The following is a 21,916-nucleotide window of genomic DNA, read 5'->3' as shown; positions in this document are numbered from 1 at the left end:
GTAACTGAATAAAGATAAACTCCCTAAAATAAAAATAAGTAATTATGATTTACAAAATCCAGATCAGTATTGGGATCAGCACCAAAATGCCACCTGTTCATAGATGATCGCACTCTACACAAGATTGATTGTTTTCATCACGATTTCTGCCTTATTTCTTTTTTCGAAATTCGCAAAAATGTCAAAAAACGCAAATCTAACAATTCCTGGATCCACCCCTGATTCAGATCTGCACCAAAATTGACTGGGTTCTTCCCTGAAGCTTACCACATGCATCCACCAGGTTTCACTCGAGTCAAGTTGGATTGATTACTGATTGACTGGATTGATCTGTCCACCCAGGTGTCATTTTTACATCACCGCCAGAGCTGGAGCCATCACACTATATAAACGATTTTAGAGGGAGGGACTCTCATGTGAACACACACACACGGCTACAAGATCAGACAAGCTCAGATATAAACACACACACACAGGGGAGTGCGACTTCTCGCTCTACTAAGGATGCAATTATCTCATTAAATCTATACTTACCCCACTGTGTATGTTTCAGATCACATTTAGCCTACTGCATATATAACCCTTTTCCAGGTTTGAGTAAGAATAAGATCCAAGGTTTAAAACATGGTCTCTACTCGCATTTCTTCAAAGACTATTTCTATGAAACAGTGTGAGCAGGTTTTAGCTTCATCAACTTCTCAGCTAGAGGAGACCGAGGCAAGAGTTTTTTCCATCAATTGTAGTCGGCATGAGGGGACACTTAAGACTGTGATCACACCAAACATGTTTGGAGCAGTTTATTGGAACTGTGGAACTGTTACTGTTTCATTTAGGCGAGCGAGAACAATGCCATTTGCTCTCCAAATAACAGCAAATAACTGTGCTGAGACTGAGGGACGGCCAACTCTGAGATAGAAGGAGACGCTCCCCTTTATGAGCTCTGTTTGCACAAGTGTAGGCCCTCACAGTTTACTACAGACAGGTGGCCGTGATCGCTTCCAATGGACGTGCATAGAAAGGACTACAGCTTATTCTTGTGAGATCCATGCTACCGTCTGAACTGTCTTTGAGCAACTGTTGGTCAGAAGGACACAAACACATAGTTATAATTGTATCTGTTGCCATTAAAACGTGTTTTAATAAAGAAGTCAGTCAAAAAAGTGATTGCAAAGTGCTTTTACACTGCATCTGGCAGCAGCAGTTGTCCACACAACAGCAGAGCTCGGTAAGGAGTTAGTTATTTTGCAGAGGAGATGGTGGAGTGTAGCCTGTTGCCTGCATCCCTAATATTGACGTATAACTGTGGCTCTTGAAAGAGCACAATTGGTTGACAGATGAAAAGTGCTGAAAATGACCATGTCTTTTTTTTTTTTGGAGACTATTTTCATTGTGTGTTGCAGGGGAATGTACTTAGTGTGTCCCTTTGACTGCTTTACATTAAAATCAACCTTGTGCTTCATGAGATAAATGCTTTTAGCGTGTAGCAGCATGGTGAAATGTTTGCTTTGCATTAGCAGTAACTCTGATACCAAACAGAGAGGACAGAGTGTGGCAGGATTACATGCTAAATCGTTTTTTTATGAATATATCAAGTGGAGTTCCTTTGAATGCAGTGCGGGGATGGCAGCACTAAAGGAATATTTAGTATTTAATTTAAACTCTTTGGATTTATATTGCTGAAAAAAAGGGTAAACCATAAAAATGATCAGATTGATTTTAAGGATCCTAACTTAAAGAGTCATGGAACCTCTGTGGAAGACCCAAACTCAGTGTGTTCAGACCGAACACAAAGCAAATCAACAAGCACACACATCTCAGGAACTGTTCTCCAGGAGCTGTGTCTGGATGAGGCTGTTTCCAGTACCAACTGGGGATGACCAGTAGCCAGTTTGATGACCTGCTAGCTCGGGTGCCAGTACCCAAGTCCGGTGAGTTTCATTCTCAACCCTCATCGTCTTTCGTCGAATTGACGAAGTTTTCACATCTATCGCACCAGTCGCGAGATATGAAAATGGCTTTTATTTGCATCTTTGCATTGACTTTGTAAGTAGTGTCATTGCGCAAAAATATTTGCGTATTACCATCTTGAATGAAAGAGGAAGACTCTAAATTGTATTTTTTTCTATGGGAAAGAAGCTTTTCTTCTATTTAAACACAGGCCTCTCACAGTTTACCCCTCACTTAAACTGCTATAAGTTCTTTCTTTCATGCGAGTTTAAATTGTTCGGTTCTATTTCACTTTCTGACAACAAGTCGGCGTCTCACCATCTGATGTAATTGTCCCCATGTTCCCCGAGGATCCTCCTGTTATGACAAGCCTGCTCAGACTCTTACAGCAGGAGGGAGGGTAGCATGGTTAGCTTACAGTCTCACCAGCTGTCAGTTCCACTCCGGATCAACGCATTTAATGTAATTCTAGATATGAAGCTTTCAGACACCAGGAGGAGCCTTCCTCTTCTGCCCAAACTAAAATATCCACCTTTTCTCCTGGCTGTTTGAATCTAGCCGAATAAGTGGGTGTCGCCATTGACTGGGTTGGATAATGTATTCTTCTTGATTGTATCGCATCAATACGAGAGTTGATTACAATTATAGCAGCGTCTGTCTGCGTTGCTCCACCTCTGAATTGCTCTGTGTCTGAAAGGTGCGACTGCATATTAAAGAAACTTGTTGAAGATGCAGTATCTGAGAAGCAGAGGCTGAGGAGAAGAAAAAAAAACACTCACCCTTTCACAACTTTCAGGACAACCCTGGACTACACTCTGCTCTGGGAATGTGTCCTGAGTCTGTCTCCACGAATGATTATTTATCAGTGAAAACCTTAATAACATATAATTTAGTCAATTAAGCTGCAAACCAATTTGAATTACGGGAAAATGTTCGATCATCGGTGTAAATATTCATGTGCGTGTGTTTACTTGTCATTTGCTTCATAGCGTCTTTGACAATTCTACCCCCCCCCCCCACCTCCTCCTCCCTGTGCCTTCCTCTCTCACTCTCTTCGTCTCAGAGGTTCACTCCCCTCATGCTAATGGACAACCCCTCCTCCTCATGTCTATCTAATCAAAAATCAATTAAAAACACCTCGCCGCCGAGTCTCCAGAGCCGAGCCTTGTTGAGGGTGGAACAGAAACGCTTCCCGCACTCACTCCCTCTTTCTCCCCCTCTCACAATACCCCTCTCTCTCGCTCGCTGCCGTATCCTCCTATGGAGTCCCTCGCTCTATCTCCCAAGCTCCTCCCTCCTGTCTACTGGAAGTTGGCAACATGATTTACGAGAACGGAGAACTTAATTTATATATTTTTTTCCTCTTGCATCCTCTCATTTATTTATTAGATTTTTTTTCTCCCAGCCGCCTCTTCCTGTCTCTGGCGTGGAGGGGAGACGGAGGATAGAGGGAGAGAGAGGATAGGATTAGATGGAGAGTGGTCTCGGGGCAGACCAGTAGACTGGCAGGCCTGCAGACATGGAACAGATCTGTCCCACACTTAATGGCATTAGTGCCGTCCCTGAAAGGGGGAGGGGAGGCCAGCAGGGAGACAGGCTAACATATTAAAACCGCTTCTATACCAGATGCTTGTCTACGCCACTCCCAACTTCGACTCCAACTCCTTTTCTTTCTTGGGTGTAACAGTGCGTTGCTGGAAGAGTGCGGCCTGTGGAAGTTGTGTCGAAACTAAGCTCTTAGCTGGGACAAACTCTTCTCCCTGCAGGCCCCATCGGATTAGGTTTTTCAAAAAATGCTCACACTGCACCCACATGCACAGAGCACCAAGAGTATGACATTCATCCTGCACACGTGTGGATTCAGGCAGAAAACCTGCTCTCCTTTTGTGTCAGGTGCAAATGGACTTCAGCTCAAAAGCTAGCATGGCCCTGGGTGGAAAGTGACATCTCTGTCGACTGTGGCTGAGCGGATAAGACTACAATCACCCCCTTCTCTGCACACTCTCCTTAACTCATTTACACTTGCACTCTTCCCACCAGGATTTTTACACATCTTACGGATCTGTGTGACTCTGGTGCGATCAGTGCATTGCTGACTGTCAGCACACCTTCTAAAACTAGATCCCAGGCTCACAGCACCCTCAGAGGCACAAATTACCCCCACTAACACGCTTGGACAGCACACTCCTACTACACACTACTACTGTTCCGGGGGCACTGGGGAATGCATACAGGAGTCGGACAAGAAGGAGAGGAGGAAAAAGAGGTGGAAGATTGGAGTCAGCAACAAAAGACCAAAGGCGGAAACGAGGCTGGTAAGAAAAGAGAGGAAACGTGGTCTCCTTAAACATGCACATATCAAGTACAGAGGAGCATGGAGTGGCCGGAGAAGAGGAAGTGGACGGGGAATGTGTGAGGACACTGACAGACAGGTGGAGCCAGCATGCTGTGTCTTTTGATGGATGGAACGGAGAGTTAGTAAATATACATGGACCCCGCCCTCCAGCTCTTTCAGCTGTCTCAGCAGAGCCCGGCGTGGATGGATGGGGGGATTTCTTTCCCCGCCTTTAAGCAAAGGTTAACTTAAGACAATATTGTTGTGGATCATGAAAATATTAACAATACTTCCCCGCTCTGTCATGCGAACTTGATTTATCCACCTTCCTCTGTGCGGATTGAGGAGGAGGAGGAGGAGGAGGAGGAGGAAGGGAGGCAGGGACAGGAGGAGATGGGCCGACACCAACAGCCTGGGGAGTGTTTTCTCTTTATCTCTGTGTCACAAAGGCCACCCCGGGTACTGCAGGTGTGTCTGGGAACAGCTTTAGAGAGAGCTATTGATCCTACTGAGTACTCCCACTGTATATAGCCAAGCTCGGCCCACATCCTCACACTCTGAGGAGAACTATACAGGAGCAGGCCGTGCTAAAGGTCACCCCCTGATGGAGATAGGGAGCCGCAACTGGCTCTGCACATTAGTGTCTCAACTGGCTTGTAACCCTGTTAGATCGGGAGTCAATGCACATTCTTGCAAAATTTTAAAGAAGCATTAATGTGTAGTCATAGATAAACTTGCAATGGGAAATGAAATGAGTTCCAAAATTAAGAAAGAATAAAAAATAATTGCCTGTGCTAAATTATACAAGTTCTATTTGTTTACACTTAGATTCAGAGCTCAGTGATTATCAGAATCAATTATTGCATTTGATATGATGCATCATCAAAGCTCTTCTAAACCAAACCCACTCAAGAGGTCCTAGCTTAGGAGTTGATATGAAAAGGGAAAGACACCATTTCGACTATAAGACACGTTCTGCCACGAAATGTCATCATATTTCACCTTTTCATTATAAATTCTTATTATAAATGAGAATTCCATGTTCCTCGTGTCCCAACATCGCAGGAGAAACGTCCTCCTTAAAGCGCAAATTAATATTAAAGCCTCATTTTTACCCTCTTCTGCTCAAAACAATGTCCCAATGAGATCATAATTTGTCAAAATAAAAAAAAAACTTTCTGTATCTTATTCACAAAGGTTTTACTGTTTAAATATCATCATTTTGATTCAAAACTGCCCCAGCTGAAGAATGAATACGTTCTATTCTATTTATCAGACAGCTCACTATACACTTGTCATTATCCCATAACAGCAACATTCACTTGACTATAAACTGGGAGTAGCTTTATGTATCTGCGTGTTGCTTTAAATACACTGGACACTGAATTGGTTTGTTGGACGCCGTGTTCTGTGCAGCTGTATGTGTTTAGCCTCCAGTTAATTCTGGATGGGAGTGAATGTCCATTAAATGTAATCTCGTTTTTCAGTCCAGCGCTCAAACCACAACTTCAGAGAATTGGCCACCGATGAAGACATCATCCATCATCCCGCTGACGCTCTGCCAAAACACTTGGAGATAAATATGGAGGCTTTTCAAGTTGTACCTGTCTTTGAGAAACCGCACAACCATAAACACACACTCGCAGAGTAGGCATTCACAGACTCATAATGCCCATCCATTTCTGCATATCAAAAGAGTGAAAAAGAAAAGGAAAAAGAAAACCTATCTTTCTTGTGCCTATTCTTGAAGCACCACTCACTCTGTCAGCAGCTTCTTCACCGCCTTTTATCAGCATCATTATTCCACATCTTGGCAGCTGCGGCCGTGCGTCTATGCACACGCATGTACGCACGCCTCTCCGGCGCACCTCACCTCCACAAAACGTACCGAGAAAAACCAAAATGATCCACTCGGAAATTTGAGTTCTTGGTTTAATGAAATAGTGCTTTTAGAGTTGATCTGAGGAGCCCACTAGAACACTTATCTCAGCATCAACAGAGGCAGCAGAAAAGAAAAGAGACGCCTTAATCGGATTGCTGGAGCTCTAAAAGGTTTTATGCACATGGGTTCCTCTGCAGGCTGCTGGGCTCCAGAGCCGGGCTGGGCACTGAGGCCTGACTGCCAGCCCGACTCCGTGGCTGGACTGGCTGATAAAATCCAGAGACCCCATTGGTGTCTTTGTTAGCTGCTACAGGCTTACATGTAAGACGATACTAATTAGGGGCTTTGAATATATGATTCAATCAGGGAACGCTGCACACAGACGGATGCAGGAGCTCACGCATGAACACCACCCACACGGGTTCCATACCAAAAAGACATGATATGTAGATTTCATGGTATGGTTGCGTGAACACACGTACACATTTAGACTGTGATTTGCTTTTGTTCTCTCCTCACTGTACACCTACACATCAGTCCATGGACTCACACCGAGGAATTCATCTATCAGTGGCTCACTGTGCCCCAAAGCAAGCGAGAGCTGCGGCAGACATTGATCAAACTGACTTCTAACATGAAGAAGTTCAAAATCACACATTTCAAATCCCTTTACTGCCAGCAACCTTCCACTGTACTGAAATAAAAAAGGGAGGCACACATGCACACAGACGCGCTCACACACTCTCTTGCACATTATTACTCCCAGCAGTATATGTACCCTCGCAAACATGAGCACATAGATGCAAAGATTAGCGTTCGCACACAGCGTCTCGGGGAGAGAAGATAACCCTGAGATTTTTAGCTCACACTGATATCAAGATGGCATCGGTGGCTTTCACATTGCTCAGCTGGGTGACTGAGGAAATATTTTAGTCATAACAAAGGTATTTCAGAAGTGACAGTGGAAGAAAAAAATATATATATATATGACAGGGCGCACTGCTTTGTTCGGAGCACGGTAGATTCTGAGTGGAATTGTTCCCTCACATTAGCACACTGTGCCCTCACAGAACAAATCAGCCCCTCATATTATTAATTCCCGCACTCAACACACTTATTTCGATCCCCCCAATTTAGTCACTTGTCCCCTCAAATGACTTAATTTGCTGCCTTGAATTAATAATCCATGCCTTGAAATTTCATCGCACACTCAGATTCCCTCCAACTATTAAGCGCTATCACCTTCATTCCATTTGACCTTGTTCCCCCGATGTTCTTGTGATACATGCTGGGATTTAATACGGTTTTATCCGTTTTTTAGTGAGACACTTTCGCATTATCTCTGGCTTCACTCGAGCTTATTGTACGGAGCGAGAGATGAACTCCTGTGAAAGAGGGGGAATACAAATGTGCGAAGGCTCTGGTAGTTTCAGATTCACTGTCAGGTTGCCATTGAGACTGCCAATCTCTCCTCGTGAGCCCTCTGCACGACTCGGAGAGTAACACTAACCTGTGTTCCTCCTCCAAACAAAGTCTGTTTGGCTCCCACAACAGTCAAGGAAATGTCCCATCTTTCTGCAGAGCAGCTCCAGAGTTATTAGCCTTTGTTCCAACTGTTTTGCATATTCAGCCTCCCTTCCTGCCCACATAGATGTTAATGCACTCCCACACAAACAGATCGGTGTGAACAGGGCAAACATATTTTCCATCTCTCTCTCTCTCTCTCACACACACACATTGTCTCAACCATCTTTCTCCACTGTCTTTTTCTGACACACACACACACACACACACACACACACACACACACACACACACACACACACACACACACACACACACACACACACACACACACACACACACACACACACAGATAGATAAAGATATATCTATACAGAGATAGATAGATATACACAGAGGAGCACAAAGTAAGTTTGAGTCTCTGGCGTCCACCTCCCAGTGTGCTGTATCAGCTGAAATCGGATCCATCCCTCAGATCCCGTTGTACCTCTCACACATACTGATGTAGCCTGATCTGCTGTCAATGAGACGGCCTGCAGGGAACGAGTCTGGGGCTTACAGCGCAGCCTCCAGAGAGCCTCTCAGCCAGAAGCTCAAAGTCAAGAGAAAGCCAAAGAAACAATAGCCATCATAGACGGCCACCGATATCAAGGGGCCAGTCGTGCTGCGCCATAGGCCCAGGCTCCTTCAAGATGCCTTATCCGAGCAGGCCGGTCACCGCCGCTTACACTAATCACCGCCCACCACTACAGCTCATGCTTGGCAAGTCACCACTGTTTTGACGTGAGACAAGTGCAGTATAGAGAGACGCCTCAGGACGGGTGCAAATGCATATTAACTCGCACAAAGGCATAAACACACACTTACTTAGCACCCTGTGGCAACCATGTTACAACAGCGGGCATGAAAACAGACTTGTCAAAGCGAATATACTGTACAAAGGCTGCGTGTGACTGCATGATAGCAGTCAACAGAAACCACGGCCGAGGCTCCGACTCCGCAGGGACTGGTTTGGAAAAATGTTCAAGAAAGAAATGTATGATTTTACCATCTGAGCTATATTAAGGTTTTTTATGGTATTTTAGTTCGTATCAACTGTTGATGGTCCATTGATATGGGGATACAAGTTTGTAAATGAAAGGAATGTAAAACAATCAATAAAAAAAAGTACTAAAATTATTTATATATTTATTGGACACTAAAGCACATAGTCATAGTGTAACCTTATAAACAATGCAATTATTTACCATTTATTCTGCATAGGTTAATAAGCTCCCGGTTTCATGCAACACAACAGAAGAGCATGTAAATTAACTAATACATCAGAAAAAGCACAGACTCACCATGTTGTCTCACTGCTGAATTCTTTTCTTCCTGCAGCACAGGTTTTTTTCTCCCAGGAGAGGGAGGTGCTCCACTCTCTACACTCCCCTTCCTCTCTGCCTTCTTTATTGCTCTCTTTACATGAGAATGTGTAAATATGGAATTATTGAGAAATTGATTGGTGCTCGTTTCTGTCCAATGTGGCCTTCCTCCCATTAATCTCTAATGCCGGCAGAAGAAGCTAAAAATCCATCGGGGGGCACTCGCTGCAGACAATTGTCTGAAAGACTTGTTCCATCCAAATTGAATTAGAATCAATGTGGAACATACACAAGCAAGAGCATCATTACATCAAGAGACACGAGCAAAGGGAGTGAGTGAAGGAGAAGGAGACGAAAAAAGCAGCTGATCGCTTTCCTCCTCTCAGGCCATCGCTATCAAATCAGATCGACATGAATGAGATTTGGTTTGGGCTCTTTCTGTTCTTCAAGTGTTCGCCTCATCTGTCTGTCACCCGCTTTCTCGCACTTTTACACACAGACAGTATGCACGGGCGCACACACCAAACTCACAACTTTTCCAAGTGACTGCCGAGCCCAGACTTGAGCTTTGAAGTCGTAATGTAAGCACCACTTACTCTCTACAGGGGAGGAGAGGAGGGGGATGCAGAGTTTAAAGAGGAGGAGGAGGAAGAGCACGAGGAGGACGAGAAGAGAGTAAAGGAAAGAGGAAGCGACCGTGAGTCATGAGCGGAAACACAGCTGCTGTGACTGGGCTGCATGAGTGAGAGCAAGACGGGTGACAGAGACTGAAAGATGAAAGGCTGCCGTGGAAAAAGAGGGCGTATCAGAGTGAAGCTGAAATGCAGGTCAGCGACAAATGGAAATGCGAGGTGATTGATATGCTCGTCACAGTGGTAAAAGCAAGGGATGCGAGTTGGGGGAAATATGGCACAGAACGTGGAGGGGAGTCGGCGGGAGATTAGTGAGCGTTAGATGGCGAGGGGAGATGAAGAGACGCTTTTGGAGAGAGCGAAGCTAAAGAGCAAAAAAGGAGGATCGGGTAGGCGGAGGATTTAAGTAATTTTGAAAGTGATACAGTTTGTAGGCAGGCGCAGAGTTGTGTGAGGGGGTTGAGAGTAGATATGGTGTGAAAAAAAAGAGAGATATAGGGAAAGTAAGATATGAGAGGAGGGCGAGATAGAGATAGATAGGCTGGCCTGGAGTGAGACAGAGTTATCGGCCATAATCGATCCGGCCGGCTGATGCCAAATGGGGGGTGTAATGATGGGTAATGATATGAGCCTGGAGAGGGAGCACAGTATTTGTCTATGTGTGTGTGTGTGTGTGTGTGTGTGTGAGAGTGTGGCTGTCCTAAATCCATGACCACACACTCGCTCACACTTTCATTAATAGAGCCTCGCACCTCGCAGAGAGGGGATTTTTATGCACGCCCCCATAAAGATCTATATATACTGCGTATACATGTCATTCTTTCTCTCCCTCTAGCTTTCCTCCTTTCCCTCGTTCTCTCTGATCCAGACCCGGCCCTAGCTCCTCTCACTCCCCGTAAGACATCAGTGCATCTCTCTCAGCCCCGTCATCCGTCTCTTTCCTGCCATGCGTTCATCTTTCTTTCTGATCCACCATGAGTTTAAGTTAACCCGTCAAACAGGCAATGCTGCTGCAGAGTGCAACATTTCAATTGATAAAACTCAGAATAACGAGCCACAAACACACACAAACAAACACACACACACACACACACTTACACAAAATGACATGTTTATCTGCACACCCTTGGCAGACCTACTGACTCTCAAACAGTTTCCACAGCAACATGAAGTGGCTAAGAATAATGTATTCTGTTATGGCTGGGGATGATTATCCTGTTCTGTTTCAACATCAGCGTGAGGCTCCTCATCTCGCGCTGATGTTTTAACATCACATCGCGGCTGATTGTAACCTGCTCACTCAAATAATTAGACAGGACAAAGCTGCGGTGGCTATATGATTAAAATGAACATTTTGTGCTCGAGTGCAATAATATCAGGGGGAGGAGATGTGGAAATTACACAAACACGGCGAATAGTCATTTAAATGAAAATCTACTGGCACCAGTGAACGGATGCTGTACTCTGCGGTCATTACTATAGAAACCAAAACCAATCCAATGCAGAAATTTAGGCCAAAATCAGATCTTTTGGAGCCGACAATTCTCCAGCAGCAACATTTGACCGTACTGATCACAGGCAGGCTGAATCATCCAGCGAGCTGAATACTAAACTGTTTTTCAATCCAGCAGCTTCACATTATTTAAACTGGTAAATAGTTCCATGTATCTTTTGGTTCCGATCAAACAAAATTGAATCTAGCTGCATGAATTATAAAATAAATCCAAAGGCTTAATTCTACCACAATATCAGATTTTAAACTGTACTTCACAATGACAGCATATGAGTATGAGACCATTGTGCTTTTGGAGTGTGTGCCAGCCACTTGTATGTAGTTACCAGCCGAGATCAGACATGCTTCATCTGTTGTTTATTTAAAATCCCTTTTTAATATTTTTTATATATATATATATATGTATATATATTTATAATTTTGGGCTGTTTACTTTGATTGATGTCTTATCCTCTTGTGAAGCACTTTAACTTTAAGTGGAAGTAAAATGTAAATCAAGCTACTATTAGAAATAATAATAATCATCCTTATTATATAATGAATATTTCAGAAGGGGTTCTATCTAAGCTGGTTGCAGAGGAAATCTCATGTCCTTCCAGTTTACAATATCATTACAGGTCTGCGCAGGGGACTTTCAAATGTGGGACTCTGGCTGAGTCTCTTAATGGTGTGACAAACTCTGCGGGTTAGACTCTCCGCTCCATCGCTGTGCTGAAGAGACAAGACGAATGGGGAATAAATAGAAGAGGTGACATGAAACTCGTCACAAGGAGCTGAATATTAACACTGTACAGCCCGTGGAGGTGAGACACTATTCATCAGTCAGTTAAAAGCAGCTCTCTACTCAAATCACTGTTTGTATGAGAAAAAACTTTCATTGAGTTGTTTTGTGTCGCAGAAGCAAAACCCGAAGAGTTGGCAAGGACGGGTCGCACCTCGAGCAATCATCGCTTACACTGCTTTAAATTTACAGGGTGTTGTGTTAATGTGAGAAATATGTTAAAGTAACTTGATTCTTCATGATGAACTAAAAATAACTTATAACTCAGGATTGCACCTGAATAACTGTCTCTTTTCTTTTTCCATTTGTGCACCTGAAGTGATTTAATTAGCCCATGAAGCCATAAATGAGCTCATTGAAACCCCACGCTATGGTGCAATTACAAAGATCTCAATCTATTCATTTATTTCTACGTCTCACTCAAAAAACACAGAGATTTATAATGTAATTATATAATTTATAATGCAAAGCAAGATGACATGTCGAGCACATACCTCCAACATGGCTCAACAGTTCCCTTAAATTCAGGATGCAAACTTCAGACAAGCATTGAAATCAGTTCTCTAAATATGATTTTTTTTACCGGCAACACTGTGAAAATGTTAAATAAAAACACTGTATCTCACAATGATACGATTCAAAAAATATAATGGTGTAAAGTGTTCACATGCAGTTTTTTTAAATAAAGTTCATTGGCCGACCTTTTCTTATTTAACTGCATTAACAGAGGTCCTTTAGGTTGATGTAAAAAAGTTGGTTCTCTCTTAAAATATCCACAGAAGTCACGGATGTTTATGAACTTGGTGAAAACCTTGCTTGTTTCTTTTGTCATTAAAATCAGACCTCATTTATCAAAACACTGCAAACTGTTTTTATTTCCCCTGTTTCTTCTCGAACATCACTCATGAGAACTGTCAGTTTGAACAACTAACTGGCTTTCCCATTACCATTATGCAACTTGATTTGACACCGGCTTGATTCAAATGATGATGGGTTCCTGATGAAGGCCTGCTGAGGACCAAACATAAGACGCGGTGCATGTACACCGAGCATCGGCCCATTATCTTTTCTCCGGCAACTCGTCCCCGCAACTTCACAAGCTGCGCCTCAAAAAAAACACTTGTGGACAAACTGGCAAGTGAGAACGAGGAAAATAAATGAGAGGGAAAGGCTGGTTAATGAGAAATGCTATTTTTGCTGCTTTGATGTCCCCCATCCACATAAGCACACAGCTTAGACAAAAACAAATTAGAGATGTCGACTGCTTCCCAAAGACATTAAAAACATATTAGCACAACAACCATTTGAGACTGTCCACACGCATGCATGTTGGTGTGTGTTTGTGTGTATGTATGTTTGTGTGTGTGTGTGCGTGCGTGCATTTCAAAGTCAGAAAAAGTATCCTCAGCATCTTTCTTAGCACTTGTCCAGACTGGCTGGCGTTATACATTTCACTGCGAGCAGTTGTTCCTTGTGGCTAATAGTAAACAAAATATCAACATAATGACACCATAGTTGCTGCACAGCTAAATGACTCACAGGCATAACGGCATGATTCATTGCCCCGCTGAGAACTGTATAGAATACTGATCAACAACATCAACGTGATGATGAACACGTCCAGAGGACTTGAAAAGCGTTTTAAGTTTCCTACCTTAAAAAGAGGGTACTGATAATCACTTCTCCATCGACCCCTCACATAGCATCTATCTACACATTGATTGAGGGAGGTCAGCCAGTCGATTGGCAGGAATAGAAACCTGTGGGGAAATGTAAAAGACGAGCCGAACGACCATCAACTAATGCAGGAGGCTTCAGGATTCGTCCAACTGCCAGAGCCGTACATGATTCTCATTAACATAAAGATCCAAACATGCATCACTGACTTTCTCTCGCTTGTGACACGTCAACACCCGCTGGCCTCGGAAAACTTTGCCTGTTTGCAAGCGTTGATAAAAAAAATAATCACACCACTAGTTTCTCTGGTAGCAGCACTTCGTTTTGTTTTGGGTGGTAAGGGTCACACATAAAAAGGAAACCCAGAAACAATTATTTTCTCCTGCCCGGATATTCTTTCACGCCGGCTACTGATAAGACTTCCTGGCCTTCCTCATTTGTCAGTTTTTGACAAATCACTCCAGGCAGAGACTGCCCCTTTTTTGGATGTGGTTTAACATTTAACCTTCACTCAAACTCGCGATGAAAGACAATCCTGAGCTGCCTGCTGGGTTTCACAGCACCCTGGAAGCTGATTCATTCACTTCACAGCAGACGTCTTGTTGTGGGTTTTCACCTTTACCAGTTTACTGATCCCACTTTTTGTGTCCACCACCTGATTCCAGTAGTTGAACCAGGGTCTCGGTATTACACAGCAACACATGGTGCTGAACCAATTAAAAATCTGCAGTTCTCACAGTAGAGCTGTTTTCTCTTAGGTGTTTGTTAACATGAATTTATTTGCTTAGTCAAACTTTCACTGCATTTTTCTCTCTGCATTTGTCGCGATTAAAAGAAAACAACATTGTTGAGCCCGACTTCCACCTCAACCGCTTTGCTTCAACGCCGTCAGGCCAAAGATCCTTTTTTGCATTTTCAACAACTGACCACAGCCGTCAGTTGTCCCCATAGAGGACACACGCAACATACGTTCAATGTTTAGATTATCACATCACACATTTGCAAAATAAAGTTCAGGAAACACAGAGAAGTAAACAGGGAGACAAACAGGAAGACAAAGAGGAAGTAAGGCTGGAGAGCATTGATGACATTAAGGGAGCAGTAATGACCGACACTGAGAACTCGCTCTGTGTCTCAAGGAAAACAGAGGCGACAGGAGAGATGAGGGAAGATTGGTTCAAATGAGGAAAATAGAAATGGCTGCAATAACTGACCACTGACTCTAGACCACAGTCAATATATCTAAGTGGATTTTAGCTGGGCCCGCGATAGTAGAAAATGCTCCAGTACGCCCACAATGCGCACACACACACACAAACACACACTCACACACACACCAAAACAAACTCAGAATTGGTTTAATTCCACCAGCCGGGTTTGAATGCGAGAATGGAAAGTGACATTATACACACACAGTGCTGGGTTTCGTGCCTGCCTGCAGCTTCATTGGGTGGGTGGGGGCAGCAAGGTTGCAGGCTGCAATATTAAACCATCAATCACCCCCCAAATTAGGCATTTTACATCACACAAGCACTTACAGCTCTCTGTACTTCTCCCACAGGTGGGGTCCTAGCCAGGGGAAAAGAGATTACATCACAAAAGCAATGATGGTGCAGCAAGACCCATGAATACATTACCACCATCATATATACGCAGAGCATGGGTGGAAGGCAGCAGCAAAACAATAAATCATAATGAACTATATCTAATCAACCAGTTATTTCTTTACGCTGAGGTACATGAAGTATGCATATATGCAGGAAGTTGGGGTTTGATGTATCTTTGTCGCGAGGCAGTTTACACCAATTAAAGAAAAAAAGTGACTTGTATTTGCAGTTGCTGACAATATCTCACATCTGATTCATTATACAATACAGTTTTTTTTTTTTTTGTAAACACGACAAACAGCTCATTTCGAATCAACCGCGACGGAAGAGGCAGTGTCGTGTCCACTCTGCCGTTTCCCGTGTTTTGATTATAAAAAACATCTGGGGCATCAATGAGCCGGGAAGCCATTAACAAGCGCATTGAGGAGAAGGAGCGAAGGGAGCAGCAGAAGACAGAGTGGAGGGGAACGACGGGGTTAGAGCCGAGGCATCGGAGGAGGGAGAGAACGGGAAGGGAAGAGACAGAGTGGAATAGAGAGGGTGAGGCTAAATGAAGCATGAAGTTGCATTTATCCCAATTAGCGACTGCAGGGGTCTTGGGTGAGACGGGAGAGAGTGTCCACCCCTATTAACAGTGTTTACTGACATGCTTGCTGATTACAAGCTGGGGAGAGGAGCTGCCTGCACTGCTGCCGGCTCTTTGCAAACATGAAAACGGGAAAGTCGCAAACAAGTGCGCCCGAAATGAGACAAACAACCAAAGAAGATCCGGTTTCCTGGGGACTGAAGCTATTTTGCTTTCCTCCACATCCTCTCTCCTCTCTCCTCTCTCCCTGACTCCGTGCACGGGGTGAAGGTAGATTTCGCATGTCCCATTACGAGTCGCCTCAATTCTCATCTTCCCCGCCTCCGTTGCTCTGCGTGGTGTGTCGGTGATAATGGCGGCAATGAAAGTGAAGTAAGTAAATGGAAGTAATTAAACTGGGCCCAATGTCTAATCCACAGCACAGCAGCAGCACAATGAGGCTGCGGCAGCGTGACCCTCCACTGGTCCCTTCCTCACAGATGAGGGGCCTGCCTGCTGTCACGTGGAAAAACAGACCCGAAGGAATAATATGCTGTTTGTCGATATATTTTACAACAGAAATATGAAGAGAGGTGCTGGCACATGCACAGAGAGAATTTAAAGAGCGCTTGAGCACCTATTAGAGAAGAGGTGCCCGTTTTTCTTCCATTTAAAATGAGCGCACAACCTGCCCTGTCTCCAGTAAATATGGAAAAAAAACATAAAAAAGTCAGGTCAGGAGATTGGTGCCCCTCAGCGAAGCCCTCTACCCTCCCTCCCTCCCTCCTCGTTTCCTGCCAGCTTCCAGCGCTGTGTGGACACAACACTTACATGATGAGTTACTTTGAAACAGACATCAGATCTGTGGCTAAACCGGCCTCATATCCAACTACGAGGTCACCGAGGTCTGGACCTCTGTAAAAAAAAAATCTGAGACGCTTATAATAAAAGTGAAATAACTGCCCAATAATAGACCTAATTTGATGCTGCAAAGATATTGTACGATGACAAGATCGCCAAATCGCATCTGGTCACCGACGTCATTGCGTGTGTGTGTGTGTGTGTGTGTGTGTGTGTAGTGAATGATCTCGTTGTTACAACAAAATCCATACTCAACGCGGTGCTGCGGACAAGCAGCTTAATCTGGAGAAGCGTCATACAGGTGGCTACAGACTTTTACAAGCAGTTTGAGTCAACCTCAGCCATGAATTGGTTTGAACACATACTTTTTATATCCCTTAAAAAAATCCATGCACTTATTTATAAGCAAAATGGCTGTATGTGAATCCGGGCCCCCTGCTCCCTAAACAGCCTCGTCACGTCCCTGAAGAGGAGACAGAAAGCCCGTGGATATATTTTCCTGCCTTCGCTTTCACTCCCTATTCATTCTTCAAGTATTTCACTGAGCTCCGGCATGTTTCAGTTGGATTCGCTGGATTCTAGTCTCAAGTTGCTGCTGAGATAAGCTGTCAGTTGGGCGAACACGCGGCCGCCCTTCTGACCCCTTCCAGTACAAAGTGATATAACCTCTGTAGCGCAGGATTGGAGCAGATACAAGGGAATAGGAGAGCCGACAATAAAGAGCATGGAGGAAATATGTGCGTTCCTCTTGAAGAGGAGGGAGCACAAAGGAATGGAAATGCAGAGCAGCATATCTATACAAAACCAGAAGGCAAACCGAATATGCAGTTGGCAGAACAAAAGGCCCAGAGAGGTGAAAAGGGAAGAGAAATAACAAATACAAAGTACTTGTCGGGTAAATGAATACATGACATTTCATTCACTGGCTTCAGGAGTGTAGGGAACACTCTATCTCTGCAGAGTTTATAGGCAACAGTTCTTCTGCATTTGACATCACAGACGAGTCGATGGAGGGGAGAAGAATGCACCTGAATGGCTGTTTCTGAAAAACGCAGTTGGACAGCTCCGACCAAAAGCCTTTATGTCTCTCCTGGCAGCAGGGTCCACAGTCACGCCTGTGTGCAAACAAGGGGCATAAAGAGAAGCACAGGGACCCAGCGGAGTTGCCCTCGCCTCTTTCTTCTCCACTCCTCCCCTCTCCGCCCTGTGCTCCCAGTCTGACCTCTCTCAGCCCCTCTGTCAGCTCCAGCCCCGCGCTCTAGCTCATCTGAAGAGAGACACCTAGTGGTGCAGAGCAAAACCCCTGGACGCGGACGGTGCTCTCTATCCCGACTGTGCATCACTGTAAGGTGTTCCCTTAACGAAGCCACATTAATCAAGTTGAAGCACAAACTACAGCAATTGTAAGTGTGATTTGCACATCGCTCGCTATCGGCCTCATACACCTTTTCCAAGGTTTTTTCTTTCTTTCTATCCTTTTTTTTGTTTTTGGTAGGATGGGTCTACTGGTAGGAGAAAGAGGAGAAGAGTTGATAATGGATGAGATGCCAGCATTTGTGGCTGATCAGCTTGGTGTGTGGTGTACGGGAGGAGTGAGGCTTAATATTACTGACCAAGGATGATTAAAGGTCACCTTTCAGGTAGGCAGTGTAATTACAAATCAATTAAATTCAGAATGCAAAACAAGGGAGATTGCCTTTGGAGAAGCCTGATAATGAAAGGTAATTTTTTTTTATGTTGCATTAATTATATATATAAATTTTGACATGAAATCCAACCAGAAACACCTCACATCACGGGAAACTGTGAGAATGAGTCAATCACACCTCTCAAGCTGGTAGAGGGTCTATTGAGGGGTTAATAATGGTGTGAAAATTAATGTGACAGGTTGCATAGAGAGCGACATTATTCTCTCCGGGACGGGGACGACGTGACAATGATGATTGGACGGCGCCTGTCTCGCCTCATAGGTCCAACGCTAAATCAGCCGACACAAACACCGGGACACTCCTTCCCAGTCAAAAACCAGTTGAATCGCGGAGCTCTTAAAACGCTGATCTGCCACGACGGCTCAATGGGCTCCTTCTGATAAAGCCAGACAAGGTGGTATTACACCAGCGAGCCCCAATCAGAGTGGCTGCAGTCGATGTATCATGGCGTTATCTGCGGAAAAGGTATATTACCTGGGGCCCAGACAGCCCTGGGCATGCGTGGATATATGGAGCCGATAGCGGAGCTGGCTGTCATCGCTCTGGGCTGATTAATGAGGAGCTCGGCCCAGTGTTTAATGTGTTTAATATGGGCCGCTGACGAGGCCGTCCCACTGACGGAACCCACCCGTCTCTCTGACTGATGAAGTCACCTGCGGCTCTCTCGCGTGCTTACACATGATACAGTAAAATAGAAACACACACACACACACACACACACACACACACACACACACACACACACACACACACACACACACACACACACACACACACACACACACACACACACACACACACACACACACACACACACACACACACACACACCTAACCATAGACTGTTAATAAAAACAAGTCTGCAGACAACATTTAGCAAACAAACTATAAAAAGTGACAGTATGAAGTAGAACTGTTGGAGGAGGACTCACTAATGACAAGGAATAACTCTGAAATAGCTCTGAAGCATTAACACAGGACAAGAGAACAGCCCATTCCAAACAAGCAGCTTGAGAAATGGGCAAAAGCGACTTCACATATTTCACGTCAGGCTCAAACGGTGTCACTGCGTTTTAGTTCATAAATTGTGAAAGATAAAAGGAAAGTAATTATTCGTGGTAATCAAAAACAAGATATTTAATGAATACTTTGATTATTAAATGATGAAATAAATTAATTTCCAAAAATATAGCAAAGAAACACTCAGCTGTGTATTAAATAACATTGTAGGTCAATACGGGTAATTTTTAACCCATGTTGTGCCTTAGAAGGGGTTTGCATAGCCTCTGTATCAAAGGGTTAAAGAAGATATATTTAGGTCCCCATTACATCAGCTATACCTGTACACACACACACATCAAAGGATGAAATGCCTCTAATCTTGAACAATATAGAACATTCTACACATAGATACGACTGCAGCATCTTACTCACACCATTTCCTACTGATTACCACTTGGCTTATGATAGTCAGGAGGAAAAGAGGTCAACCAGCAACAAACAGCGAAACAATAAGATTGTTCCTGATTCAAACCTATAACCATGGACTACATCGGAAGAACTGCTGAGCAGGTCAAAGCTGATTGCCAGGCCCATGGTCGCCAAAACCGAGAGTTGACAGGGGACAAGGCCCACGAAAAGTTGGGCAAATTGCAACCCCTGGAAGGAAGCTACAGCTACACGAATGAAGAAGTATGGCAGGAGGAGGATGGGGAGGAGGAGAGTGACTTGGATGAAGACACGCAGCAGTCTGAGGATTCCGAAGAGGACAGTGAAAGCCTCAGCACTTCAAAGATCCTCACTGAGACAGACCTCCAAAGATATTACAAGGAGGTGCAGGAGGCTTATATTATCAAGCAGCAGAGGTTTGCTTCGGAGCTGCAGTTTGAGAGGACAAACAATGTTCTCCCAGATGAACTGGAGAAACTTACAGCTTCAAACAATGAGACGAGTCAAAGGTATGAAGCAGAAAACCTCAGAGCCGGGCAGCAGGCCAGCCACCTGAAGGCTGAGTTTGAGCAAGACGAGTCTCAGATGCACTCCTTCCAGGATGAGCAGAACTTCCTCCGTCTGCAGATGATGGAGGAGATGAGATGTCTCCGCAAAAGTGCTGCTGAGGAGAAAATGCTTCTGCAGAGAGAAGTGGAGGAACTGAGAGCTTCAAACAATGAAATCAGTCAAAGGGCTGAAGCGGACAACCTCAGAGCCGGGCAGCAGGCCAGCCACCTGATGGATTTGCTTGAGCAAGACGAGTCTCAGATGCACTCCTTCCAGGCTGAGCAGAACCTCCTCCGTCTGCAGATAATGGAGGAGATGACATGTCTCCGCATAAGTGCTGCTGAGGAGAAAATGCTTCTGCAGAGAGAAGTGGAGGAACTGGCTTCTCAACTCTCAATGAAGAAGGAGAGAGAGGATGTCAAGCATCAGGAGTGGCAGGAGGAAAGGGATGAGGAGAAGCAGGAGGATAAATGGGGGGAGCTGCAGGAGGCTCATATAATCAAGCAGCAGATGTTTGCTTCGGAGCTGCAGTATGAGAGGAACACAGTCAAGGCTCTCCTAGATGAACTGGAGACACTAAGAGCTTCAAACAAAGAGATCAATCAAAGGGCTGAAGCGGACAACCTCAGAGCAGGGCAGCAGGCTGAGCACCTGATGGCTTTGCTTGAGAAAGACGAGTCTCAGATGCACTCCTTCCAGGCTGAGCTGGACCTCCTCCGTCTGCAGACGATGGAGGAGATGAGTTGTCTCCGAAAAAGTGCTGCTGAGGAGAAAATGCTTCTGCAGAGAGATGTGGAGGAACTGATTTCTCAACTCTCACTGAAAGAGAGAGAGGATGTCAAGCATCAGGAGTGGCAGGAGGAGATATGGAGGGATCTGAAGGAGGCTCATATAATCAAGCAGCAGATGTTTGCTTCGGAGCTGCAGTATGAGAGGAACACAGTCAAGGCTCTCCTAGATGAACTGGAGAAACTAAGAGCTTCAAACAAAGAGATCAATCAAAGGACTGAAGCGGACAACCTCAGAGCAGGGCAGCAAGCTGAGCACCTGAAGGCTGAGCTTGAGAAAGACAAGTCTCAGATGCACTCCTTCCAGGCTGAGCAGGACCTCCTCCGTCTGCAGACGATGGAGGAGATGAGATGTCTCCGCAAAAGTGCTGCTGAGGAAAAAATGCTTCTGCAGAGAGAAGTGGAGGAACTGACTTCTAAACTCTCAATGAAAGAGAGAGAGGATGTCAAGCATCATGAGTGGCAGGAGGAGATATGGAGGGATCTGCAGAAGACTCATATAATCAAGCAGAAGAGGTTTGCTTCGGAGCTGGAGTTTGAGAGGAGCACAAACAAGGCTCTCCTAGATGAACTGGAGACACTAAGAGCTTCAATCAATGAGATCAGTCAAAGGGCTGAAGCGGACAACCTCAGAGCAGGGCAGCAGGCTGAGCACCTGAAGGCTGAGCTTGAGAAAGACAAGGCTCAGATGCACTCCTTCCAGGCTGAGCAGGACATCCTCCGTCTGCAGACG

This window comes from Pleuronectes platessa, chromosome 16, assembly GCF_947347685.1.
Source record: "Pleuronectes platessa chromosome 16, fPlePla1.1, whole genome shotgun sequence".
Classification (NCBI taxonomy): Eukaryota; Metazoa; Chordata; class Actinopteri; order Pleuronectiformes; family Pleuronectidae; genus Pleuronectes; species Pleuronectes platessa.
This window is presented reverse-complemented; position numbering follows the sequence as displayed.